Genomic DNA, 27,919 nt, shown 5'->3' on the forward strand with positions numbered 1-27,919 from the left:
TTCCTGTGCTATGCAAATTGTACACATTTTGGCCGAGTAAACACTTCCTGTCTGCCTGCTGCATTGATTTGAATAACAAATCAATATGAAAAGTTAAGAGTGGGCTTCTATGGTTGGAAAGAGCTTTAAATAAAGAGATGGCTCTCTCTGCAAGTGGCTTAGCAGCTGCCACAGTAGGGCGAGCTTAGTAAAAGCTTAGATCCCTTGCAATAAAATCCAATTTTCATCTTTGACAGACCGAGGAAACTTCCAAACTTGGGGATTCAACTCTGAAATTCCTCCTTCCCACTTCCTTCTCCTCCTCCTAATTTAATAAGACATAGGCTATATCTGCCAAAAGATTTTGTGTTTTAGCATTCAAGGCAGACGACTGATACAAATTGTCCTTTGGGGTAAGAGATTTATTAGAATTATTGTCATCATAGATAGAAAAGCAGACAGCATGGCAGGGGGTCCAAGGAGAGTTATGTTCACTTGGCAAAGCAGAAATTTTGTCTTGTAGGTTTCATTGGAAAGAGGGTGGGAAGGAGAGTAAGCAGAGGACAGTGAGCTAAAGAGTGTCAAGTGATGGGTCAGCATCTCTCCTGGCTTCCATTATTGGGAGTTGATTTTAGGGAGGGGAGGGAGATAGAGAAATGAATTTCTTGAGTTCCAGGAACCAAATTACTTTTATTTTGTGAATTGTTGCAGTTCAACCAAAATGGAGGAACTTTACGAAATGGCGTGGCTCTGGCTAAAACCCACCCCCAGCTCTGGCGTGTGTGAATGTGTGTGGAAATGAAAAGCACTGATCATTGGCAAAAATGGTCACCTTACCAGCAGATTTAAGCCAAAGGGTCTTGTTTCATCTACGCTTTGAGTATTCAAGGGTGAGAGAGAATGAGAAGATGTAAAATGCTTTATGTTAATCAAAACGGCTTTAAATAATGTGCATTAAAACCCTCTATTAAATTACTGCTGTGAGTTTCTCTTCCAGGGACACGGTTACAAAAGTCAACGTTATCTATGAGCTCTCTAGCAAGGCTGCAATATCTAAGGAATGATAGATGTATATGCTTGTCAGAGATCTTTATGTTATATTTCCTTTTTCCATAATGGGAATTCAGGCCATTCCAGCTGGTACAAAATAGTACCATTCAGGATCTGGGCAAGCTTTTATTACTTGGTAAGCCATAAATAAAAGAACGGTACCTGAAAAGTTTCAAAGCTGGGGCTTGAGGGGGACCCTGAGGTGAATTGTTCTTTGGGGGAAGAGGTTTGTTGGAAAAGTTATTGATGCTACAGACAGATGGACAAGCAGTGGCAAGGAAGGGGCCTGAGAGGATGCAGCTTTGGTGAACTGTCACCCAGTCTGGGTTGACTTTTTGGTGATGAAGCTGCCTTGAAGTGACCTCAGTAAACCCACTGGCTCACCAAGCTAGTCTTCAGTGACTTCTCTTTTGGTCCATTGTTGATTCCTCCTGGGGGTGGGGAAGGGGAGAAGTAAAGTTTGCTCTTCCTTCTTCTTTGGTTTTTGTTTTCTGAGACAGGGTTTCGTTCTATGCATCTTGGGCTGATCTAAACTCACTGTGTGTCCCGGGCTAGCCTTGTATCCCTGATGTTTCTGCTTCCATCTCCTTAGCCCTAAGGCTACAGGCATGCGGCACTTATCCATCTCCCTTTGCTGCACGTTTCCACCTAGATATCCTGTGTGTTTTTAAATGTCTGAGAGCCCAGTCTGCAGGAAGAAACAAAAGCTGTAATCTAAGATCTCAGTGCCCAGTGGTAAGCTCCAAAGGACATTTGGAGTCCTTAGGAAAAGGATCCATCAGTAGAAAATGCAGAGACTGTGTTGTACCTATTTTACAGAACACCCAGAGACCACCAAGGAGCAGGTTTCCAATGCAAGCACATAAGGGTCCTTTTATTGTCAGGTTCAAACCTGGGCCACCGCATGGCTGATGGAGGGAAATGTGGCAGTGGTGGTAGGCCCAGGGGTAGAGAGTTTTTAATAGGGAAAAACTACAAGTCAGGAATTACATGCTTTGACAACTTGGGATTGGGTAGAAGGGATATGGGACAAGGTGAATTTTTGAAACTATTGGTCTAGACTTTCAGCATGAAACCACATTTGAAACTATTGGGTTGGACTTTTTGGCAGAGAATCACAACTTGCTGAACAAGATTATCTGGGCTGTTCAACAGGATTATCCAGATATCTTCAAGGGCCATAAATCATAGACAGAATGTCTATAGGAGCATATTGCCCTGTATCTGTTTGAGTTGTCATGGCACATTCCTGAGGTCCTTCCTGGAGCTGAGTACAGCAAGTGGTCTAAGAGGGTAGTGCTCCCCTAAGATGGAGTCTGTATTGCCTTCACAACTGGTGTTTAGCTAGAGGCCTTGGCCTTGTGCCGTGACAGTCTCCGAGACCATGTAGGGCTGTTCCAGGAGAGATGGTGGCTCCGGAGGGACAAGGTCCTGAGGCTGCTATACCCATTCATGCTTGTACCTTTCTCCTGAGATCTTCTCTGAGTAAAAGCAAGTACTTGGGATAACATTTCATTACGACATTTGATAATTTGTTGATGCTGATGGCAGCAGTCATCCTTCCATTAGCAACACAGCCTTCCTTCTGTTTTATCATCCTCCCTTGCAGCAGAGAGAGGCAAGACACTCCCTGGATACTTCCTGGTTGTTTTGTGTGACTTGTTTGTGAACAACTGTCTTACAGGGCTATGTATGACTATGAGTAAAGAAAAATCACTATCCCTTTCACTTATGATAATTTGATATTTCTGTCAGAATCTGCCAAACTTGATCTAAGCCCCCCAAAAGCAGCACCCTTTGAAATGACAAACTGCTATGCAGGTGTTGAAGGAAAGACCACACATGTGTATCTGGTAGGAACAGCCCACCAGGAAAACAGTGCTTAGGAGTTGGTGTAATTGGCATGACCTTTGAAGGTATATTCACTAACACACGTTTAAAAGTGTGCTCTGTGGAGCTGGAGAGATGCTCAGTGGTTAAGGCATTTGTTGTTCTCACAGAGGACCTGAATTCAGGTCCCAGCACCCCTGTTGGGTGGCTTACAACTACAACTGCCTATAAACTCCATCTCCAGGGGTAGCTGACGTCTTCTTCTGGCCTCCACAGGCACCTGCACCCTTGTACACACACACACACACACACACACACACACACACACACACTTAAGAGTAAAATAAAATCTTTTAAGATGTGTGTTCTATGTGCATTTTGTTATAGTATAGAAGTAAGAAAACATTCTTTTCTACAAAGACAGGCAGAGGAATTACACATGCAAGCAAACTGGTTGAACAAATTTTCAGGTTATTGTTTACTGTTAAGTGACAATATGGACTTTTACATGAATCTCAACCAAGAGGAGCATCGTTATTATTGTAAAAGACAGTTACAGCATGAGGAGCAGCTGTCCTGATTGTACTCTACCACCACCTGTCTGTTATTTCTTCATTTGCAAAGTGAGTGAGTGTAATTCAAGTTTGTGAAGAGCTCCTTCTCTCTAGGGCTCTCCTGTGTCACGAGGGCCACCTGTGGCATCAGAAGCTGAGGCACAGCAGGACTGAGGGTGCAGCTACTTGGGGGACACAGCTGCTTGGGATACCGTACACGTAGCACTATGCACATGGGGCACACATGGCACATTAATGGCTCATATAGAATATATATGGTGTATATTTGGCTCGTATCTGTTGTACACATGCTATGGCATACACATGGCACATACACAGTATACATGTGCTATATACACCATACGTGTTAGACATGCATAATACACACACATGGTACAACCTATTCTACACATGTACATAGATGGCACTTGTGGCATGTACATGGTATACACACAACACACACACATGGTGCATGCTTGGTGCACAATGTTATTGAAGTGGCACACATGGTATTCACATGTACACATACATTGTACACACAAATGCCCAGAGCACACATATGGCCCACACAGTACATATACAGATGCATGTGTGTGGTGGGTGGCATGAATTTGGGGCTTGGGGCTTGAGACAAATCAAGTGCGAGGTGAAGAGAGCCTGCTATGCTTCTAGAACTGAGCAGACCCTGAAGCATTGTCCGAGCTCCCCTCTCCTCTCCTCCCCACCATCCTCCAGCTCCTTGTCATCTTCACCCCATCCTTTTCCTCTTTCCTTTGAAAAAGTAAGTTAGAGCTCCAGGTTCTCTGCATCTGATGGAGCAAGAGTACCTGTTCTCCAGGCTCAATCCCTCGGGGGATAATGAGTTTTTCTTCACATGCCCATAACCTGACCACTGTCTCACACAGTGGCTTCTCTTGCTAGGATGGGGCTTGGGAATGTCTCTGTCTGTGCACTGTGCACTCAGGACAGATGTGATGGAACTCAGAAGCCACTGTGAATGCTGGGACATGTTCTCAGTTATGCTCATCCTCCACTCACATGGGGCTTGGGAATGTCTCTGTGGACTGTGCACTCAGGACAGGTGTGATGGAACTCAGAAGCCACTGTGAACACTGGAACATGTTCTCAGTTATGCTCATCCTCCACTCACATGGGGCTTGGGAATGTCTCTGTGGACTGTGCACTCAGGACAGGTGTGATGGAACTCAGAAGCCACTGTGAACACTGGAACATGCTCTCAGTTATGCTCATCTTCCTCTCATATCAGCATGGGTCAGAAAGTTTGGCTCATTAGAAAATTGCTTTGCAGTTGGCCTATGTGTGTTCCTATAGCAAGCAGCTCTGCTTTCTTGTTCTTTAGGTATCCCGTGTGTGCACATACATCCTGTTATGTGTGGGCACACCTGTGCAGGCTTCTGTATGCATGTGGCAGCTTAGACGAGCCTGACCTTGTAGGCTTGTCTTCCTCATCTGTTCAGACTCCATGCCATTCTCTCTCCTTCCTCTTGTCTTCTCTTTCCATGATGTTAATTTTCATAATGACTCAAAGAGCGTCATTGTTTCCTAACAGTTTCTCCGTGTGCTCTGGACAGTGAAAGCTCTGAACACCTTGACCTTTGAGTGGTATTTACTCATCTGTCAAGAGCCTTCATTGATGTCTTTCATGTACTCTGTGTGCCAACCCCTCAGTGCACTGATTTCTCTTCTTTCTTTTCATTTACTCAGTTATTTTGATTGTCCTTAGTTTAGAAGGAACACACCTCCATTCCTGGTAACGTAGAGTCACAGAGCTTCTCTTCCCTCGTTTAGCAAATGCTTGGTAATGTCTCCACAAGTCTTTTAAAAACATGGTCTAAAGAAGCACACAGATTATCTAGCAGAATGAGAGAACCGTGTAAGAAGAGAGAAGAAAGTGAAAACCCTCCAGACAGACCTCCATGGTGCCAGAACCTTCCTTGAGGACACAGATCACTCTTTATTCTCTCTCTCATTTTCCAAAATTTTACATTCACACATGTTCTTTGTACAGGGAGTTGGCTGGAATGGAGTTTTAGGGCCATACTTAGGACCAGGTTGTAATCTTGGGTTCTCACAGGCTGGAAGTATTTGCAGAGCATGGGGTCTGAGCTTGGTATTCCCAGGGTCTTGGCTGTATTAGTTGCTTTGTATGACTGTGATTAAAAAAAAAAAAAGCAAGACCAAGAAAAGAAGCATTATAAAAGAAAGCATTTCATCGGCCTTACCATTCCAGAGAGTTAGAGTCCATGATGGCGGAGCAAAGGAATGGCAGCACAAATAGCTGGAGCTCACACCTCAAACTATAAACAGAGGCAGAGTGCACACTGGGAATGGGCCATGTCTTTTGAAATCTCAGAGCCCACTCTGTGAATCACCTATTCCAACAAGACCACACCTCCTAATCCTTCTCAAACTGCTTCACTAATTGTAGACAAAGTATTCAAACATGAGCTTTTGAAGGCCACTCTGGTCTAAACTACCACACCTGGCCTCTTACTAAGAGCATCGAGCTAGGGTTCTCAATATGTGCAATGCAGCAAGGAAACATTATTCAGAAGTAAAGCAAATGAAGCAGAAGAACACGCACTCAGGTAGCAGTGGCCGCATGAGTGAGTAACTCACAGCCCCTGGTGTTATCTGGGGTTTTCTTCTATGGGCTCAAGAGAGGAGGAGTTGAGTATTAAGGGGGAGTTTGGGCTATAGCTTGATTGACAAGTTAAGCTGTATGACTTAGGGTTTTATTACGGTGAAGAGACACCATGACCATGGCAATTCTTATAAAGGAAAACATTGAGTTGGGGCTGACTTACTGTTCAGAGGTTCAGTCTATTATCATCATGGCAGGACATGGCGGCATGCAGGCAGACATGGTTCTGGAGAGGTAGTTGAGAGTCCTACATCTGGATTGGTGGACAGCAGGAAGAGAATGCCGCACTAGGCCTGGCTTGAACATCTGAGATCTCAAGGCCCACCCCAGTAACATACTTCCTCCAACAAGGCCACACCTAATCCAACAAGGCCACACCTCTTAATGGTACCACTCCCTATGGGCCTATGGGGGCTATTTTTATTCAAACCCACCACATTGCATATTCACTTTTCCTATTGTGATGCCCTTTTCCATAATGCATCTGATTTTGATCATATGCATGACCAATTATGTGTAAGCACGGGGGTCTTCCTTAAAGTTCTCTTAAAGAACCATTTTGTCTTACTGCATGTCCACCCCCAACTAGTTCAAATTGGATCATCACTTTTATTCCCAGATATATTAAGAATACACTTGAATACAAATTGTCTAAATTTGGTTGTTGCTAGGGGCAGGGAAATCTGGTGTTGAGAGAGAGAGAGAGAGAGAGAGAGAGAGAGAGAGAGAGAGAGAGAGAGAAAGAGAGAGAGAGAGAGAGAGAGAGAGAGAGAGAGAGAGGTGTCTTGTCCAATGTGGATGGGGGTTCTGAAGTTGCTAGGGGTATTGTTTGTAGAGATATGTGTGTTTGTAGTCCCTTTGGGTGATGAAACTAAGCTGTCAAGTGCATTATTATGAGCAAGGGTATATATAACAAAACCCAAATGGGATCCCAGCTAACTAAACTGTCTGCCGTGTTTACCTGCCTCAGGAGGAACAATTCACCCACAAATCAAAAGCTCCTGTGGTAATACCTTTCCCAGGTGAATACAAGATGCACTGCCTTTCTTGGGCACTAGATGTGGGTGCATCATGCCAGCCTTGACCCTGCACAGGAGGAGGATGGGAATGAGAGATGTGTTTGAGGGTTCCTGATACAAATCTCTATGTGAGTTTGGGGCTTGTCTTTACAGATCTGCCTGAAAAATCTCAAGGGAAACAAAAAGATTATAGTAAAGTTTCTGGTATTCCAGGTGCCTAGCAACAAACTAAACTCTCTTCAGAAGAATGGATTTCAACTCAAGCCTTGAAGAATTCTAGCCCCCAGAGCTTCCCACAGCAAAGACACATAGATTAGGGAGTGGAAAAGAGCTGGGGAAGGGAGGCCCACAGAGGCGGATCAGCCTTAGTCACGCAGACACACTCAGCCATGAGGGCAGATGATGGAACGACTATGTGTGAAATATAATGGCATGGGTTTAAAATTATTGAAAGAGCACATGGAAAATTACCAAATGGAGGGCTAGGGATATTGTATGGTGAGTGAAGTGTTCGCCATACATTTGTGAGGTTGTAAATGTCTGTTCCCAGAAACATCACAAAGAGGAGGGTGTGGTGGCAAGCATGTGTAATTTCTATGTGGGGAAGTTCAGCTGGCCTAGCCTGATGGGTGAGGCCCAGGCCAGTCAGAGACAGTGTCTCAAAAAACCAATGTGAACAAAAATGACACCTGAGAGTCATCTGACCTCCATACTCATGTGCCTGTACATATGCATGGACCTGCACACACACAAACATGTACACCAAACACACAAAATCACAAGAGACCATAAAAACCAGCCAGGGAAGGAAGAACCAATTAGCTGCAGTCCAACACACCAATGGCTCTGATGAAGATTTAAAAGGTGAAGAGGAATGAGGACCAAAGGGAATAATAAACACGCAGCACATGTAAATGAACATAAATTCTGTTTAATACATGCCAACAAAAGAGGATAAGGAAACTGACACAGATGGTGAACAACAATACGAGCTAAGGATGTGGAAGGCAGATATTGCATCTCCAAGTCGCTAAGATCCTTGTGCCATTTGGGAGGGTGGGGTTGATGCTGATGGGCTGTGGAATGCCAGCCAAACTCATGGAAAAGGAGACGCGTCACTTACGAACTCCAAACCAGCCAAGGGAGGATAAAGGTGGACTGGGTGGGTGAAGCACCATCTACCCAAAGAGAGAGAAGAAGGAAGAGGTGAGGAGAAAAAGCAACAGGCAGAAAGTGTGACATAAGATGGCCAAAGGAAAGAACGCAACCGAGTGTGGAAAGATCATCAACTGTTGGAAACAAGAGGGACGCACTGTTTGGGTGTGTGGTTTGGAGGGGAACTGTCCCCCAGAGGCTCGTGTGTTTGGACGCCTGGTGTCCAGGTGGTGACACTGTGTGAGGAGGTTGTGGAACCTCGAGGAGGTGCAGTCTTGAGGGAGGACATACACTGGGGGCAGGATTTGAGCGTGCAGGGCCTCACCTCACCTCACTTCCAGTGTGTTCTGTCTGCTTTCTGTGTGTGGATGGAGATGTGATCTCTCAGCCCCGGCATTTCACTACTATGCCTCCCAGGTTGTTAGGGATTCTCCTTCTGGAACTATTGGTCAAAATGAACTCTTTCGTAAATTGCTGTGGGTCGTGGTGTTTCTGTCACAGCAACAGAAGATTCAAGAAGGAAACTGAGGGTTTACGTGCCTCGGCTGCTGCACAAACCGCTGGCCTTCACCTGCAGCACCAGCACAGGGACATGGACACCAGCACAGGGACATGGACACCAGCACAGGGACGTGGACACCAGCACAGGGACGTGGACACCAGCACAGGGACGTGGACACCAGCACAGGGACGTGGACACCAGCACAGGGACGTGGACACCAGCACAGGGACGTGGACACCAGCACAGGGACGTGGACACCAGCACAGGGACGTGGACACCAGCGTAGGGACGTGGACACCAGCACAGGGACATGGACACCAGCGTAGGGACGTGGACACCAGCACAGGGACGTGGATACCAGCGTAGGGACGTGGACACCAGCACAGGGACATGGACACCAGCATAGGGACATGGACACCAGCATAGGGACGCACACCCACACCCCAGAACTTGGGGAGAGAAGTGGGGTGGCCAGAAATTCAAGGTCATGTTCAGCTGTATATTAAGGTAGGGGCTTCCCTGGGCTACATGAAGCCCTGTCTAAAAATTTGTCTTAAGAGATGCAAATTAAATGAGTGAGAGTCAGATCAGGAGAACGGAGTCTCATCATGCCTGCTTAATGTAATTCTAACATTTAAAATCCAGTGAACAAGTTACTGAACATGGAAAAGAAAAAGAATTTGCTGAGTAAATTGACTTTCTATATTGTCATGTGAGAGCCAAAGTTACATTTTAAGTTTTAATTACTATGCCTTAGAGATCCATGAAACAAAAATGTCTCTGATCTGCAAGCCCCTTGCCCAAGGACAGATAGTTTCTGAAAAACAAGAGGCTATTGTTTATGGGAGATAACAGGACACATGTTCTCACTCCCCTAAACAAGTTTGTTTGACCCATGTGTACTGGATGTGCTTAATCACATGTAGGTGGGAGGTATGTAGGCAGGAAATACGTCAGGATGTATACTTGTTCCTGATTCAGTGTAGGCAGGAAATACGTCAGGATGTATTCTTGCCCCCAGTTGTACCTTATGGGAAATACTTAAGCCACTGCAAACTGTGACTGGGGGCCGTCTTCTGGAAACCTAGAGATGTACCTGGCCAGAGTCCACTCACCTGGCCAGTATTTAATTAAAGTTTGCTTCAAATTTGGCTTTGAATTGTGGTAGTGGTCTTATTTTTGAGCAGTGGGATTAATAGTAACCCATACATTTAAAAATGCAATCTTGCCGGGCGGTGGTGGTGCACGCCTTTAATCCCAGCACTCGGGAGGCAGAGCCAGGTGGATCTCTGTGAGTTCGAGGCCAGTCTGGGCTACCAAGTGAGTTCCAGGAGAGGCGCAAAGCTACACAGAGAAACCCTGTCTCGAAAAACCAAAAAAAAAAAAAAAAAAAAATGCAATCTTTACAAAAGACAATTAACAATACAAATTGAATAATGAAACAACTAAAGATAAGGACTAATTAAACAGAATCTGAGAGGGGAATTTACAGGGAAGGCTTTTGAAAAGACATCATGTTTCCAAGTGCAATGATTATCAAACATGCCAAATACATAGACTCAGCATATCGACATGCTAGTAAGTTGATACTTACAACACTAAATTATGATTCATATATAGTAATGTATCGCTTTCTTAAAATTATGTAAGTTATAATGGAGTACATTTGATAATTCTCTATACTTGGAAATTCTGAAGCTTTACTGAAAGATTTGAAGAAAAATTACATATATACTTTTTTTTTGTTGTGAGAAACACTTGGGATAGTAGAAATATTGTTTCTCCCCTGAATGGAGCTGCAGCTTATTTTTGGAGATCCCATTAACATATTGACTGGTTTCTTTGAATAAATTTTAGTCTTCTATGTAGGTGCAAATGTCCAGAACAGAAAGCTCTTGGGAGTGGGAAGGGGACCCTCAACCTGCTGTTCCTTGAGGCTGGCTAAGGCAGCACAGTAGGATGGAGCGGTGCTGTTAACACAGAAACACACCAGGAAATTCAGAACAGAAGCCCAGAAACTTACCGGGCACATGGAAACCCACCTGTGAGGAGACGGTTTTTGATCTCAGGTGCAAAAGTTGGTGCGGTGGTTTACCAAGGGAAGAGCAATGGTCAGAGTCAATTAAATATGGAAAATGTCATATTTTAGTAATTTCAAAAGATCGAAGAATGCCATACTTAAGATGCTAACATGCCAATCTTAAAGAATAAGTTTGAAAATTCTAGATCCTCAAAAGACACATTACAGTTGTAACCCAGAGAAGCATTGATACCAAATACATTAGAAATTCTATTAAAGCAGTAAGAAAGGGGAAGTGCTCAGTAGAAAACAGGCATAAGGCACGAGACTGTAGATAAGAGAACATGAAACACAGGCCTTAGCTTCATTATAAACTTAAAATACAAATTATATTTTATGTATGTGGCACACACATGTGCATGTGTGCACGTGTATGTGTGCTCGTGTGTGTGGTGTATGCATATGTATGCAAGAGTATGCACACCTGGGCAAAGTGCATGTGAAGGCTAGAGAAGAACGAAAGTGTCATTGTCTACTGTCTTGACACAGGGTCTCTCACTAAATGAAGCTTCCCTTTGGCTAGGCTGGCCAGCAAGCTCCCCGGGTCTGCCTGTCTCTGAGCCCAGCCCTTTGCTTGGCTTTTACAAGAGTGTTGGGGATTTGGATTTTCACAGCAAGTGCTCTTATTCACCTCAGTCACTCCCCAGTCACGTGAACTACAGTTTTAAATTTAATTCATTTCACTTTTTTTGGGACCCATCTCTACCCTAGCTAACATTTTATGTAGTGTTTCAAACTAATGACATTCTAAGAAGTCAGGTTTAGATGAGGCCTCAAGAAAGTTCCAGCTCTGAGTGTTGAGTGTATTCATGTGGACAAAAATAGGTGTTTATGAGGATGTGGCTGTCTGGGCCTGTGGTCCCTGGTGGGTAACCCCAAGAGGCTGGCAGCTGAGCACAGGTGGTTCATGCTGGGGCAGCTTCCCAGACAGCCCAAGAGGTTACTATGGGTCACTCTTTCCAATTTCTTCTCCCCCAACCCTCCAGGGTCTGGGGTGTCACAGCAGAGAGTGAATGTTCGTCTGCTCCAGTGTATCTGTCGCTGATGCCCAGGTGAGAGGGATGGTGCAGTGTTAGGGGAGTAAGTGAGCCATGAAACTCACATGTGGGCTCATCTGACTCAGGTCAAGAGTCCCAAGACAAGAACACTTATGCCTGGGGCTGGAGAGATGGCTTGGCAGTCAAGAGTTGTTGCTCTTGTAGAGGACCCAAGCCTAGTTCCCAGCACCCACATCAGGTGGCTCTTTCATTTGCAACCACCTGTGAATCCAGTTCTAAGGGATCTGACGCCCTCTGCTGGCCTCTTGAGCACCCATATTCACTTGGAGTGCAGTGCACTGTGCACACACACACACACATACATATAAACCATAATTATTTGTAAAAGAACACATTTCTGCTAACCCATAGTGACAGTCCTCTGTCACATTTTAATACCCTAAACTTGAATTTCACCATCCTCCCACCCCTGGTGGGTAACTTCAAGAGTAACCTTGTCTGCCTGGAAAAGTCGAGCCTAGGAGAACGTGTCTAGAAACCATTGTGTTGGACCACCAAGCCTGGTGAGCTGAGTTTGATCTACTGGCCCCTTATGGTAGAAGGAGAGAACCAACTCCTGCAAGCCTGACCTCCTCTGACCTCCATATGCAAATGTGGCATGCATGAGCCCCTCCCCCTACTCTCACACACGAATAAATTAATATAAGAAATGAAACAAAGTGGATTGTGCCTGAGGAACAACAGCTGAGATTGTTCCCTGGTCTCCCCATTCATGTCCCACACACTAACCCTTCCGTGGTTCACCTGGGAGGGTCTTAGGAGGGCATCTGCAGTAGCCTCTCTGGATACTAGCTCACAGTCAGCTGATTCTTCTGCTGAGGTTTTCCTCCAGAGCCTGCCTATGGCTCTGGTCCTCCTCCAGAGCCTGCCTATGGTTCCGATCCTCCTCCAGAGCCTGCCTATGGTTCTGGTCCTCCTCCAGAGCCCGCCATGGGTTCTGGTCCTCTAGGCACCTCTGCCCTGCTGTGCCTCCCACAGACAAGCAGGCCATTTTCAAGGCCAACAGCAAACTCCACAGCACTGCAGGAGACTTCTCAGTATCTGTCACAGGCTGATGACTTCCCCATTTCCTCCCTCTGCAGATTCCTTTTCTGAGCATCTTTGATGTGGCTGGCTTTTCTTCTGCCTCATAGGTCAGTTTCTTATCTCCGGCTGCCAGCAAGGCTACCATTGTCACAGTCCTGAGTGAGTTCATCTGATCCCACTGCAGGGAAGGTGGTGTGTTCTGATGGCATTTACATCCCTAGAAGAATGTGGTGTTATAATTCAGCTGCTTCTCAGGCCATCTCAGGGGCAGCAGCCCCTCCCCACTCACAGATGTGGACAGGCCCCCATCGAGTCTCTGGGAAATCTCAAGCTAACAGACTTGTAAGTGCCTAGATTTCTTACCTGGGGAAGGGAGTTTGCACCAAAGAATATCAGTGGTCACACAGCCTGCTTCCCACTCCCTTCCATGTCTCCTGCTTGGCGATCAGAGAGCCTGGCTGAAGGCTCACACCATGAAACCACCTCTGTGCTGGCTAATCTTTTGTCAACTTGACACAAGCTAAAATCATCTGAGAGGAGAGAACCTCAGTTGAGAAAAATGCCTCCATAATCTTGGCCTGGAGATAATCCTGTTGGGCATTTTCTTAATTAGTGAGGGGCATTTAACTGATTGATGATTGATGTGGAAGGCTCCGTCCATTGTGGGTCATGTATAAGAAAGCAAGCTGAGCGAGCCGAGGGAGTAGCTGGTGAACGGTTTTCCTCCCGGGCCTCTGTTTCAGCTCTTGCCTCCAGGTTCCTGCCATCCCTTCCCTCAGTAAAGTGACCTGAAAGGGACAAAATAAAATTAACCCTTTCTCCCCCAAGTTGCTTTTGGTTATGGTGTTTTAACATAGCAATAGAAACCTTGACTACCCATCCCCAGAAAGCTGTAGGACCCTGACTCTGCCAGGAGGGATGGATTCTGCTTCAGAGGCTCTGCCATGCTGCCTCTGGAGCTAGGACCTGAGCCCTCCTTAAAGCCACCACCATGCTATTTGTCAGTTTGTCTGTCTGTGGCGTTAAATTAACTCCTTAGTCCCCAACAATCCATTTCAGCGTCACTCAGGAACCCCACATCTGAACATTTATTTATTTGTATGTGTGAGTGTGTAGGGGGGCACATGTGTGCCACAGTATGCATATGGAAGTCAGAGCAGAACATGCAGGAGTTGGGCCTCTCCTTTTCCCCTGTGGGTCCATACAGTAGATCAAGGAAGAAAGGATACATGTAAAAAATGATACTGTGGGAAGCCAAGATGGCCTGCTTGGTTTGGCAGACACCACCAAGGTGTGCTGATGCAGCAGGAGAGGGTTGTGTTTCCCATTTAGTATGCCCGGGACTTCTGAGGTATAGTTACAAATATCTCCCAATCACTTTGATGATTATGTTGTGTTGCTTCCACTCTATGTCATGGGAGCTCAGGTCACCAGACTCTGGGGAATCAGGAGGGTGGTGTTACAATGGGTACCCCATAACTAGATGTGCCTCCCCCCAGATTCCCTCTTCTTCCACTTCAGCCCAGGAATCAGAGATTGCCTGCCTGCAAGCGGCACTACAGAGTCAACAGTCAGAAGTTTATCCTAACCTCAATGTCTCCATTTTAAGACGGTGGACTTTCAGTTCTAACAGTCTGTGTCACTTGAAAACACAGACATTCATGGGTGTCATACGAGGTCTCACACCACACAATCCGTGACTGTTAAAAATCGATGCATTGAAATGCTGAGCATCGAAGCTCGTCAGGAGGGAGACCCCCAGCTTTGTCTTCATTGGCTCTGGGTTAATTTTCTCATCTCAGTGAGAAATCACTGTTACTGCAGTAACTAGGCTCAGTCGCCATTACAGAACAAAGGAATGGGGATGCCTGTTTTCTGTGGGTTGTGCTCATCCAAAAGGATCTTCCCAAGATGTCTCTCAGTCTTGGTACTTGCACATCCATGTTCATTGCTGCTCTATTTATAATACCAAGGAAACTGAACCGACTTAGAAGTCCATCAGCGAATGACCAGATAGTGAAAATGTGGTGTATATACTATTAAGCTATAAAATTGAAATCACAAAATTTACAGAAAGAGGAGGGACATGGAAAGTGTATTACTAGGCAAGGTGACCCAGTCTCAGATGCAGATTCTGGCTTCTAATGCGTATACATAAAAATGTTAGTGTGGGTGTAGAGTCACATTCAGAAAGGAGGCCAAGAGAGGGTAATGTCAGGGATGAAGGAGGATGGAATGCAGGCAAAGGGACAGGAGTCGTGACAAGAGATATGTTTTTTCCCCGTCTAGTTTCAGCTCTGTCATGGCTCCCCCACCCCTTTGCATGTGGTGAACAAGTGAACAAAAACGTACTTGATGGTAAAGGTGTAAAATCCTAAGCAAAGCTCCACAGCTTCCAAATGGCCATTTTGACTGTGTGGATGTTCACTGAGAGGGACAGGGCTCGGGACTGGACGTGTGCTGGGGTGGTTCCTTTAAACCAGCTGTGATGAAAAATGTCTCCCGGTCTCAGGTGCAGGAGAGAAGTCTAAAGAAGGGAGAGGCGATGTGGTGCCGGAGCAGATCTGTTTGATTGTCACGCAGGCACAGGCAGAGGAGAGCAGGAGCACTTCCGTTGGAGATAATAAACCAGTTTTTCAAGAGATGAAGCAATTAATTATTCAAGGGCAGCGACTTCTTCCTTCATCTCCACAGACCGCATTTCCCTTGGCTGTTTAAATAAGAAATAGACAGCACACTTAGCTGCTCGCACTTGCTTCTGTAAGACGCCAACTGCCATTCCATTCCAGATTTCTCAATTCAAGTGTCCCTGGGTCTAAAAGGACTGTCCTAGGCCAGGGAGACACCTGCGTGCCTGCTTTCTGATGCCCGTGGTGGGGCCCACTACAGCCCTGCAAGGTTTGGGGACAAATAGTGACTTCATCCCTCAGAGTCCCAGCAAAGGGATGCCATCTCCCCATTTTTCTGTGAACCACTTGGGGTCTGAGGTCCTGGGTACCCTGCCTGAGGGCGGGGTTCTTCTTGCTGTTCTGGACACCGAAGCCGACATCTCATGTTGTAGGCAATTGCTTTGTCACTGAGCTGTGTCCACAGCCACTGCCAGGACTTATTTGAGCTGGGGCATACTTCCTGTTCACTGATGCAGTGTCTGAGTGGGTTTGCCGGGATCTGAGGGTCCAGAGAAGCCCTTTGATGCTGCATAGACACCACTGAACTCTGGGAAGGCATGGTGCCTTTCATTCACTCGGTAAGGCCTTGTGTTCTCACAGAATTATGCTAGATAAGTGTGTGTGTGTGTGCACATGCCAGTGTTGTGCACACATGCACCTGTATGTGGAGGTCAGGGGACAACCTCAGGTGTCACTTCTCAGGTACCATCCACCATTTTTTTTGAGGCAGTATCTCTCACTGGCCTGAAGCTCAACAAACAAGCTTGACTGACTAGCCAGCAAGTTGAGTGCATCACCTGTCTCTGCCTCCCTAGTGCCGGGAATGGAAGCACTTGACACAATTCCTGGATGTTGTTGCTCTTGTTTTGTTTCTTAACAGGGGTTCTAGAGATCAGATTCAGGTCTTCAAGCTCTTTGTCAACTGAGCTACCTTCCCAGTCTCATTTGGTTACACAATCCTTTCACTTTCTTTTAGTCCCAAATGCAGGATCTACACTGATTGTAAAACACAGACCTCTGTGTTAGTGAAGCAGGGGGCACCAGGCTGTACCCACGGGGATGAAGGGGGGACCAGGCTGTACCCACGGGGATGAAGGGGGGACCAGGCTGTACCCACGGGGATGAAGGGGGGACCAGGCTGTACCCACGGGGATGAAGGGGGACACCAGGCTGTACCCACGGGGATGAAGGGGGAACCAGGCTGTACCCATGGGGATGAAGGGGGGACCAGGCTGTACCCATGGGGATGAAGGGGGGACCAGGCTGTACCCATGGGGATGAAGGGGGAGACCAGGCTGTACTCCCCGGGATGAAGCAGGGTAGACCAGGCTGTACCCATGGGCATGAAGTGGGAGACCAGGTTGTAATCATGGGGATGAAGGGGGGACCAGGTTGTACCCATGGGGATGAAGCGGGAGACCAGGCTGTATTCCCCAGGATGAAGCAGGAGACCAGGCTGTACTCACCCGTACATCCTTCTTCCAAACCCTACTTTAGCCTCCAGCATTCTCTAGAGAAGCAGAACCAATGCATTCATTCACTCACTCATTCATTCGTTAGCTTCTTCATTAGCACTAGCATATTAGCCTGTAGGATGGACTGACAAATGCTCCCCAGGCTGGAGCATCTCAGGATGGTGTAGCATCCGCCCCAGGTTAGCAGGTTCCATGCTCAGAGGAAATGCACTCCTGTTCAAGTCTAATGAAGGGGGAACAGCAGTGCCCTAGTTCAGAGGCCGCCAGGCAGGAGAAGTTCTCTGCCACCAGGGAGGGCCAATTTCTGTGCTTTTCAGACCTTCCACTGAACGCATGAGGCCCACCTACTAGGAAGGGCCATCTGTTCTCTCAATCTACCCCAATGTTGTGTCACAGATGCTCTCAGAATAGTGCTTGGTCAAAGGTCAGGGCATCCTGTGGCCTGGTCAAGTTGAGGCACAAAATTAACCATCACACTGACTAAAAAAGAACAGAGAATGGGGGAGACGTAAGATTTACATTTGTGTTGAGTGTGGGCTAGGGGGACAGCCTGGGAAGACACCATGCATTTCTGGAGGACCTGAGGCAGGGGAATTGTGCTGGTGGTAGTAACCATGGATCTGCTCTCCTAGGAAGAGGCAGCAATTGATAGAAGTTTCTGGGTGACAGGGCGACCCTCAGTGGCAACAGGTTCAGGGGAGAAATCAAAACAAGAATAACCTTAAAAGAGAGGAAAGGGTCAGTTCCCTGCAGTGAGATGGAAGAGTGAGCCAATCCCAGGCAGACACTAGAAGTGGCCTCCTGGGAGCCTGCTGGAGCTGGAGGGGTCTCTGTGCTCTGGCGCTGCCTCCTCTGGCTTCAGCCTGTCTGGAGGTCTGGGCCTGCCTCTGGGGTCCTCACCCCGGCAGTGTACTCCCTCTGCCAGCCTCATCTCCACAGAGCTGTGGTCAGCGCCTCTGTCCCCAGAGAGAGCAGAGGAGGGCAGAGGAAGCACACGTATTGATCAGCTGAGCCTTCCATTCATAAAATGGCATTTTCATAATGTGGAGTGGCTGACCTGGACACCCTGTACTGGATACTGAAGGATGTGCCTGTGTTTGCGGCTTCACGGCTTCCAGTTGAGGGTTTTATTCCTCACTCCTCTAGAGAAGAAGAGACTGGTTTCTCCTTCCCCAGTTATTCCCCGCCAGTCTCCTCCCCTGCCTGGGTCTCCAGATCTGGGGGCCCCACCTTACCAACAGGCAAACAGTCACAAGGTAGCCACCTCACAGACTGTTCACATTTTCCTCCTCCTTTGCGTTGGCTGTTTCTGGAGAACCTGCCCTTATATAGGACCTGTTCACTGGTGTTTCTTCTCTGCCTGCCTTTCATTTTTCATTTGACTGGAGAGTCCTGGCTGACTGAGGAGAAAAGGGCCCAGGTCCAGCTAATCTCTCGCATGGGGAGAGTTTTGAGGGTCTAGAAAAGTCTTCAAGGGCTGGAGAGATGGCTCAGCGGTTAAGAGTACTGGTTGCTCTTCCAGAGGTCCTGAGTTCAATTCCCAGCACCCACATTCAGCTCACAACCATCCATAATGAGATCTGGTGCCCTCTTCTGGCCTGCAGGTATACATGCAGGCAGAACACTGTATACATAATAAAAAAGAAAGAAGTCTTTAGTACTTTTTTTTTTTTTTTTGCCTAAGAACACTTGACATGAGACACCCTCTTTGCGGAGTCTGAGAGTTCTGCACCGTTATTGCATGTAGGCACAATGCTGTACCAAGCTGTCTAGAAAATACTCACCTTGTGTGGCTGGGACTCAGCCACCTCTTTCTTCCAAACCCTGGTTCCCTGGCTCAGCCTGGCCTTTGGGAGGAGCAGGTGGCTCCTGCGGTTTAACGAGCAGGGTTTCCTGAGCCTGACCCAGCTTCGTCCACAGTGGAGAGAAGCTGCGGTGATCTCTCAGCTTTGACAACCTGCTCAGACTGGGAAGGGCAGTGGCAGCGCCTCGCCTGGCTCCAGTTGCTGACACTGCAGAGGGGACCTGGAGTCCAAGACAGTGAAAAAGCAAGTTCTTCTCGGGGGTTAGTTTTTTTCATTTCAGTTGCATTTTTCAAGATTTTTTGTATTTTTGTTGTGTGTATTAATCACTTTTCTCAATGCTGTCACCAAACACCCAACAAGGAGCAACTTAAAGAGGGAAAGACTTATTTTGACTCACAGTATGAAGGCTCTGGTCCACCTCAGCAGAAAAGGTATGGTCACAGGAGTGTGAGTGCTGGTCACACTGCATCTGTAGTCAGGAAGTAGAGAGCAGACAGGAAGCAGAGTGCGCAAGGGGCTGCCCTCAGTGACCCCCGTCCTCCACTGAGGCTGCATTTCTTATCCACTAAAAGCTTTACAACCTTTCAACATGGCGTCACAAGCTGGAGATTGAGTGTTCAAACATATGAGCCTATGGTGAACATTGACCATCCACACCACAACAATGCCTAATTAACACGCACTGAGGTAGGCATAATTGAAGTGCGGAATTTAGTAAGCGTTGGCGTATGTAGGTTCATGGGACATGGTCAGCACAACAGTCAAGGCAGTGAACAGACCCTTCACTCTCTGGAGCTTGCTCCATCTTCATGTAAGCCCTCCCTTTTCTCCTCCCGTATCCCTCCCCACAACCACTCACAATAATTCACATTATTCAGAATTATATTAAAATGTAACTGCACAGTGTGCCCTGTTTTTGGAGGGTTTCTTTCATGGCACTTGCTTCTAGGCACATCCAGCACTGGAGTGTGAAGCAAAAGTCTACTTCTTTTTTGTTGTACTACTCCATCCTGTAGCTGCAGCAGAAATTAACTGTCCGCTTAGTTGGTGGACATTTGGGCTGTTCCCAGGTTGTAACTGTTATAAGCAGAGTTCCTTTGCGTGTTCACGTCCAACCTTTGTGGTGGCTTCCACATTCATTTCTTGTGGACAGATAAAGAGGAGTGGAGCAGCTGGATATTTGCTATTCTTAATTATTTTAATAATCTGTCTATTCTAGTGAGCATGAACTGTCAACTTGACATAGTCTGGAGTCATCTGAGAAGGGAGTCTCAATTGCGGGATAGCCTGGATCAGATTGTCTTGTGGATATGTCCTGATTATTAACTGATGCAGGGGGAGGGCAGTCTACCATGGGTGGCACCATCCCCTGGGCTATATAAAAAACTGGCCTTACACTAGCCTGTGAGGGAGCCAGCAAGCAGGTTCCTCCCTTGTTTCTGCTTCAGGTCACTGCTTGAGTTTCTACCTAGACCCTTCAGCGATGGACATTGACTTGCAAAGTGAAGTAAACCTCTTCTCCCCTAAGCTGCTTTTAGTCAAAGATGCAACTAGAACACCTCAGGAGCAGTGCAGGAGCCCTTCAGGTGGTCTACCCCGCTACTCACCCTTGGTCGGCCATTTGTTTACATTTTAGCTCCCCATTTTAATGGGGTGCCCTGTGTTTCTTACAGGCTTTCCTTTTGAATTTCCTAATGACTGGAGAGAATCTTTACATTTTCTGAGATGAAATGTCTGTTCAGATTTTTCTCCTTGTCGTTTCTGATTCCTTAATATTGGCTTTTGAGAGTTTGGCATGAAGAGTTGTCTCAGGATCCATAATTAACCCCAGGATCCTCTGTCAATGTTCACATGCTGGGATGTTCAAGCCTCTTACACAAAATAATGGAATATTCACATCGGAAGAGTTTAAATCTTTTCTGGATTGCTTGTGATACCAAATGCAATCGAAGCACTATGTAACAGTTGTTATTCTGGGAAAAAGGGTTAGGGAAAAGTCTGTGGATGTTCTACACAGGAACTATTCTCTCCTGCTATTTCTTCCTCATTGTCTGTGCTGTGGAATGCATGGATGCAGAAGGTCGCCTGTACATTGTAGGCAACTTGTTTATTAATGAGGTGGTTCACAGATATTTTCCCCCAACTTATGGCTTGTCTTATCAGTCTCTTAGCTCTCGTTTGGAGGAGACTCAGTGTCTTATCTGGCCCATTATCTGACAATGCACCTCCACATCAGAGAGCGTGAAGAGCATGGTGAGCAGTGGGCATGCACATGACTTCAGACAGGTAGGTGTTGACATGTTGAGCTGAAAAGCCTGACTGATGCCTGCTAAGCAGAAACGCTGCACTCTAGATAATCCACTGTGCTAGAAAATGAGCAACTACCCAGCCCTCCTTCCCCAGTGCAGTGACTTTTTCAATAACCACTGCATCTTCTTTCTTGAAATGCCTCAAGCTTCATTTCTTATCTCCAAATATGTCAAGACAGCATATTAATTTTGGGAAGAAATGTTGAGTCATTTTCAAATGATTAAGCACAGTGAAATGTCAACTATCCAAGTGTCTGCAGTAAAAGGATTGGATGTCACTTGATATTTTGGAAGAAAATTATTACTGCCCAGGAGGGTTTTGTGTGTGTATGTGTGTGTGTGTGTGTGTGTGTGTGTGTGTGTGTGTGTGTGTGTGTGTATGTGTGTGTGTGTGTGTGTGTGTGTGTGTGTGTGTGTGTGTGTTTAGCGTACTTTAGGATACTCCAAACCTGCCAGTGTGGAGCTTTCTGGTAAATGCGGACAGTTTCCACAGCACTCTTCAGACTTCAAGGAAAGGAGTCAGAAGAGAAGGGACCAACTAACCCACTTCTTGTCTAATGAGCTTTAGTCCATGTCAGCACTTACCAAGAGTCCCTCATGGGTTCAGCTCTTCAAAGTGGATTTGTAGATGGGCTGGGAACCACATGTGTCTGCCCTTCTTTAAAAATTCAATCTGATATGTACATGTATATATCCAGATTTAATGGGCCAAAGTGGTATTTTTCTGAGGGGCAGAAATGGAAGAGATATGGGACATTCACTCACACCCCCTACCCTATGCATGCTGTCTTAAACACACACACCACACATACATGATGAATATTGCATACACCACTGTTGTGTAGCAATGTCCTTCATATGGAAACTTTCCATTCTGGAGGGATGGAGGGAAGAGACTTATGAGACTCAGGAAGTAAAACAATTCACAAATCCCAGGAAATTCCTGAAACTAACAAGATTCATAAGGCCCATTAATGTTGTGTAATCAATAATAACTGCTAAAGAGACCAAGAGACAAGACTCTCTTACCCTCGATGTCATGCAGGAGCTCTAGGGTACAGGTTTTGTGGGTCATTGTCCAGGCTAGGGTACAGCTACTTTTGAATTATCCATGTTTCTATAATTAACCTCCTCCATACTCTGTAAGTAACTGCAATAAACTCATTGGTCTGTCAAGATGAACTTTTGAGTCTGTCATTGGTTCTTAGAATAGAGGTTCGTTCATGATCCTCAGGAAAAGTCACATGGCAGCTACCCACTACACACTATACATATGCATAACACAGGATGCATATTGTACCATACAATACCTAACACATGCTGCACATGCAAATCACATGCAACACACCACATATTGTATCCACTGCATACCTTACTCACACAGAACATACAAGCTATATACCATCACCACACATATATTCAATGTCCACATATTATGTACCACACACCATATAACATACAAAGCAAGCAACGCACATATTTTGCACACATAGTTAACACACACTTTATATAAGTAGTATCTGTGGTCAGCTTTTAGGAACTCCCCATCTTTCCTGCTCTGCTCACCCTGAGCGGGCTACATTATGGAGAAATGGAGGGTTAAGGGAATCTATAACATCGACTTTATTCACTGAAGTTCTCACTCAAGAATACATTCTGGGGTCAGAGAGACAGCTCAGCAGTTAAGAGCATTTGCTGCTCTTCCAGAGGACCTGAGTTCATTTCCTAGCACCCACATGGTGACTCGTAGCATCCTGTAACCTTAGCTACAGGAGATCTTATGCCTCTTCTGGCCTCTTATGGCAAGTACATGCATGTGTGCTCATGTGCCCATGTGAACACACACACACACACACACACACACACACACACACACACACACACACACACGGGGTGGGGGTGGGTAGAGAAAGATATGGACATAACATAAACCAAAAACAGTTTAAGAAACAACATATTCTGAATAAATGGGACAATTTTGTTTCCTTCACAAAAAATGGGTGGCTGTACTGACTTATTCTAGAGCAATCATTGAGCCACAATTCTCAAAACATGCTGTTCTGTCCATATGACTGACGCTTTACAAGTCCATTGCCTAGTCCCTGAAAAGAGGGCAGAATTTTGTTTAGTGAACTGTAGCCAAGAAAAGAAGTTGGTCCACTTAATAAAACAGTTACATGGAGATGGATTGTCAGTGTCTCAATGTAGTTATGTAACTGGAGGAAATAAATTACTACTTAGAAAGCCACCTTACATTACACAGGCCATGTTGCCTAGTGATAATGCTTAATGCTGTCAAAAGGAGACAGAGAAATGTTTTTTTCTATCATTATTTTTAATGAAAGACCATGTGGGGCATGTATGTATTTGTGCATGTGTGTATGCATATATGTGCGTGCATATGTATATGTGCATGTGTGTGAATGTATGTGTACACATTTGTATGTGCATGTGTATATTTGTGTGTCCATATATATGTGCATATATACAGATCTGGTAGAATGGAACATTCATGTGTTTGTAAATTTCTTTAACCAAGTAACAGTCAGACTCCAGAGCAATTCCAATCTGTGGAACATTAGGATGATGACAATTAATAATGATGTACACAGATGGACTGCGGATATTAAGTACACACATACACATACACACACACACGATTTACATGTGAAGTGACATATTAATGATAAAATTATGTTAATCATCTCTAAAACACATATATGCCGAGATATCACAATGTAAACCTCCAAATACATACGATTTTAGTTTGTCAATTACTCCTCTAAAAAGATGAGAAAATGGTAGCATACTGTGACTCCTTACTTTTATTTTTAGCATCTCCATTTGCCTATGAGAGCTCAGTTTTAATGTGAAAATACTGAAATGTATCAATAGCTTCAAAGTTGGTCAAAATAACAGCAGGTGTGGTTTGTGACAGAAAATCCTGGTTTTTCAGATGCCAGTTTCACCTGTTTTCAACTCTGAGTGAAACCAATACTTTCTGCTCTGAAGTGTGGTGTAGATGTAACTGTCTTGTTAAAAAAGAAACACAGAGCCAAATGCAGAGTTAAAAGCCCAAGAGGTCAGAGCAGTAGCTGAGAGCTGAGACTTAAAACCACTTTCTTACTCTTCCTGCCGCTGCTGTCCTTCTCCTCAGAGAGAGACCTACTTCCTGTGTGTCTGTCTTTTTATTGACTTTCTGTTCTGCCTTCTTATTGGTTGTAAACCCAACCACATGACCTCCTCATCACTGCCTGTCTATACAGACCTCTAGGTCTCTATGGTTGGTATTGAGATTAAAGGTGTGTGTCTTCATGCTGGCTATATCCTTGAACACACAGAAATCTCCCTGTCATGTGATCAGGATTAAAGTGTGTGCCACCACCGCCCGGCTTCTGCTATGGCTTGCTATTAGCTCTGACCCCCAGGCAACTTTATTTATTAATAAACAAATAAAATCACATTTCAGTACAAATAAAATATCACCATAGTGTGGTACATAGTTGAGCAGAAACTGTCCATATACACCCATCCGTTACCATACACCATTCCAATGGCTCCACACCTGACACTCCCATCCTTTAATTCTTAGTCAAAAGATTCATCATGTACACTATCTTTTTTTTCATTTTTCTACTTTTGTCTTCTCTCTCTTCCTTCTTCCCTTCCTCCTCTCCCTCTCTTTCTTTCTTTCTTTTTTCCTTCCTTCCTTCCTTCCTTCCTCCCTTCTTTTCTAATGACAGCAAGTTCTCATAGCTCCTAGGCTGGTATTGAACTCAACAGGTAACAGAGGATGCCCTTGAATTTCTCATCCTCCTGACTCTCTTCAGTGCTGGGATGGCAAACATGTACCACCACGCTTGCTGTTGTTGTTGTGTTGGCATCAAACCCAGGCCCTGAGCGTGGCAGGCAAGCATTCTACCAACTGTGCTTCACCCCAGGTCACCATAAATAAAGTGAGAACAAGAAGCCCATGGGAGGGCGGTGTTCTTCACCCCTCTTTAGGTGATAACTTCTGCCTGGTCCTGGCATGCAGCTGGGTACACAGTGGTGCTGATGCTGAAGGGGAAGAGGATTTGCCATCTATCTCCATCTCTGTCCGCGCTTGATCTGCTATCATGGGCCTTTTCACACCCAGTGACACGTCCATTTTCTGAAGCGAGAATATTTCTATTTCCTCACTGCTCAGTTTACTGTGCAGTTCAGGCTGCAGAGACAGGAAGCTGTGGCCAAGCATTTTCAGCGTGGACAGCATGGTAATCTAGTTTGTGATTGGTCTAGAAGATGTGTCATTTTAAACAGTGAAGAATGGGATCAATAAATAGACAGAAATAGGTGTGGCTTCACTCAGGCAAATGCTCTGTATCCTTTCTGGCATCTTTTAAAGCCCACACTTTGGGGAGAGGTCGGCTCAACATTTCTCTAGACTCTTCAAGATACTTCTAGAGCTTACTGCCAATCTCATGAAACTCCTATAATGTCCACAACTCTGCCTCTAACTCTTGCAGCTACAAACATCCTCAAGTGTGGCAAAGGAGACTAGGGAAATCGCTTTTGAATGCCAATTGTGCCAAGTAAGATCAAATGCACCCTGAAGGCTGTTTTCATGCAGTGGTTAAGCTCTACATTTACAAGCTGCATGGTTTTGGGGTGAGTTGCTTCACCTTTCTGTTCCTGGTGCTCAAATTAGTAAAAGGAGACACCATTAGTAGCCTCTTCCATGCAGAGGTGTCATGAAATTCCTCCAAGATACTAAACACGCCAGAACAATGACCAAACAAAGTAGACCAAACAAGTCTCAGCATTCCTCTTCATTCCTCTCTGTTACTGCCAAGAAAGGCTGTCTGAAGCAGCCGCAATTACCAGGCACTCTCTCCATGAGGTTCTCATTAGCTGTATGGATGCTCCAAACTAGTATAGGAAGTAAGAGGCAAGCACCCCTGTGCCAGCAGTGTGCTTGGGAAGGAGATGGCAGATTCCAGGCACCCCTGTACCAGCAGGGTGCTGGGAAGGAAATGGAAGATTCCAGGCACCCCTGTGCCAGCAGTGTGCTGGGGAAGGAGATGGCAGATTCCAGGCACCCCTGTACCAGAAGTGTGCTGGGGAAGGAGATGGCAGATTCCAGGCACCCCTATGCCATCAGGGTGCCTGGGAGGAGGCAGATTCCAGGCACCCCTGTACCAGCAGGGTGCTGGGAAGGAAATGGAAGATTCCAGGCACCCCTGTGCCAGCAGTGTGCTGGGGAAGGAGATGGCAGATTCCAGGCACCCCTGTGCCAGCTGTGTGCTGGGGAAGGAGATGGCAGATTCCAGGCACCCCTATGCCATCGGGGTGCCTGGGAGGAGGCAGATTCCAGGCACCCCTATGTCATCAGGGTGCCTGGGAGGAGGCCAGACTCCCCTGCCTCTCTTATCTGAATTCCGGCCAGAGGTATCATTACAAGATAGACTTTTTGCACACAGCTTAGGCTGGCTAAGCCACCCAAAGCCTCCTACCAAACAGAGATGCCCTTGCATAGAACAAGCTTCAACATGTAAAATCAACCGCAAGGAAATAGCCATCACTCATTCCTGACTGTAAATGCACTGGGAAAAAACACAAATAGGGAAGAAATGCAGCCCAGGCCAGCTCCTCAGCTTCTGCAGTCACTGAAACACCCAGTCAGCTCAGCTGTAGGCCTCTGTCACTGAAGCCATGCAGATGGCTGTCTCGTTCTGTGAGTCTAGTTATTTCCACTAATGCAGATTTTGAATGCTAATCAGCTTTTAATGTTCCCCCTGTTACTCAAAGCAGAGTTAAAAAAAAGATTCAATGTGGGATCTTACCAAGTTGGTGAAGGAGCACACCGTGCACAAAGCCACTGTCAGGACTGGAAAAGGAAATCAGAGGACGAGTGAGTGGCTGGAAGGGGACACGCCGGGCACACTGTGGCTAGGGGCAGCGCAAGCTAGCCGAAGGGAGCCAGCCGCTGGCACCTGAGATGTTGGTGCCACCACAGCCCATGGCCAGTGCAGTGTGCTAGGCTCCCCACCCAGCAGCTGGCATTCCCTGGCTCAGATCTGATCTTAGAGCAGTGACATGGGTTGCTATCACGGCTGCCTCCCACCCAGATGCCTTTGCGAAGACTCAGGAGTTGTTACTTGCATTTGTCTGAGCTCTTCTGTGGGGAGAGCCACAGCAGCATTGCTGGATCCTAGAGATTGCTGGGTGCATTTCCTGTCCAGAGATCATGAAGGAAGTGGTGTTTCATGGGCCAATAATAATGCACAAGACAGAAGCAATCCAGTGTGGCTATGGCACAGCTGCAATTCTATGGCCTTGCAGCCTTGAGTGTGTATGTTTTTGTGCATGTGTGTGTAATGTATGGATGTGTATGCATGTGTCTCTGTGTGTATGGACATGTGTACATGTAGGTGTTTGTATGTGCATGTATATGTTTGGATATATGCATATATGAGTGTGTATGTATGTGTCTGTGTCTGTGTATATGTACATGTATATGTATAGGTGTTTGTGTGTGCATGTGTGTGTGTGTGTGTATATATATATATATATATATATATATATATATATATATATATGTGTGTGTGTGTTATGTGTATATACCTGTATGTGTGTGTGTGTGTCTGTACCTGTGTATATTTGTGTCTGGGTGTGTATGTGTATGTATATATGTTTCTGTGTATGTGCATCTGTGTATGTGTGTCTATATGTGTGTCTATGAAGATGTGTATGTGCCTGTA

The 27,919-nt window shown here is 45.9% G+C and overlaps 1 long non-coding RNA gene across 2 annotated transcripts; it reads right to left on the minus strand.

Moving 5' to 3' along the window:
* Window positions 1-3,322: 3,322 nt before the first annotated feature.
* LOC128104118 (uncharacterized) lies at window positions 3,323-27,640 on the minus strand. 2 transcript variants are annotated; one of them, XR_008215887.1, is made up of 6 exons: window positions 27,002-27,640; window positions 19,265-19,336; window positions 18,847-19,087; window positions 15,271-15,628; window positions 10,797-13,706; window positions 3,323-5,584 (listed from the first exon to the last, which is right to left on the minus strand). It is a non-coding gene; the product is annotated as an uncharacterized LOC128104118 (long non-coding RNA). The 2 variants fall into 2 exon arrangements; XR_008215888.1 differs by lacking the exon at window positions 18,847-19,087.
* Window positions 27,641-27,919: the final 279 nt, after the last annotated feature.

This window comes from Peromyscus californicus, unplaced genomic scaffold, assembly GCF_007827085.1.
Source record: "Peromyscus californicus insignis strain IS unplaced genomic scaffold, ASM782708v3 Scaffold_8__1_contigs__length_139910024, whole genome shotgun sequence".
Classification (NCBI taxonomy): Eukaryota; Metazoa; Chordata; class Mammalia; order Rodentia; family Cricetidae; genus Peromyscus; species Peromyscus californicus.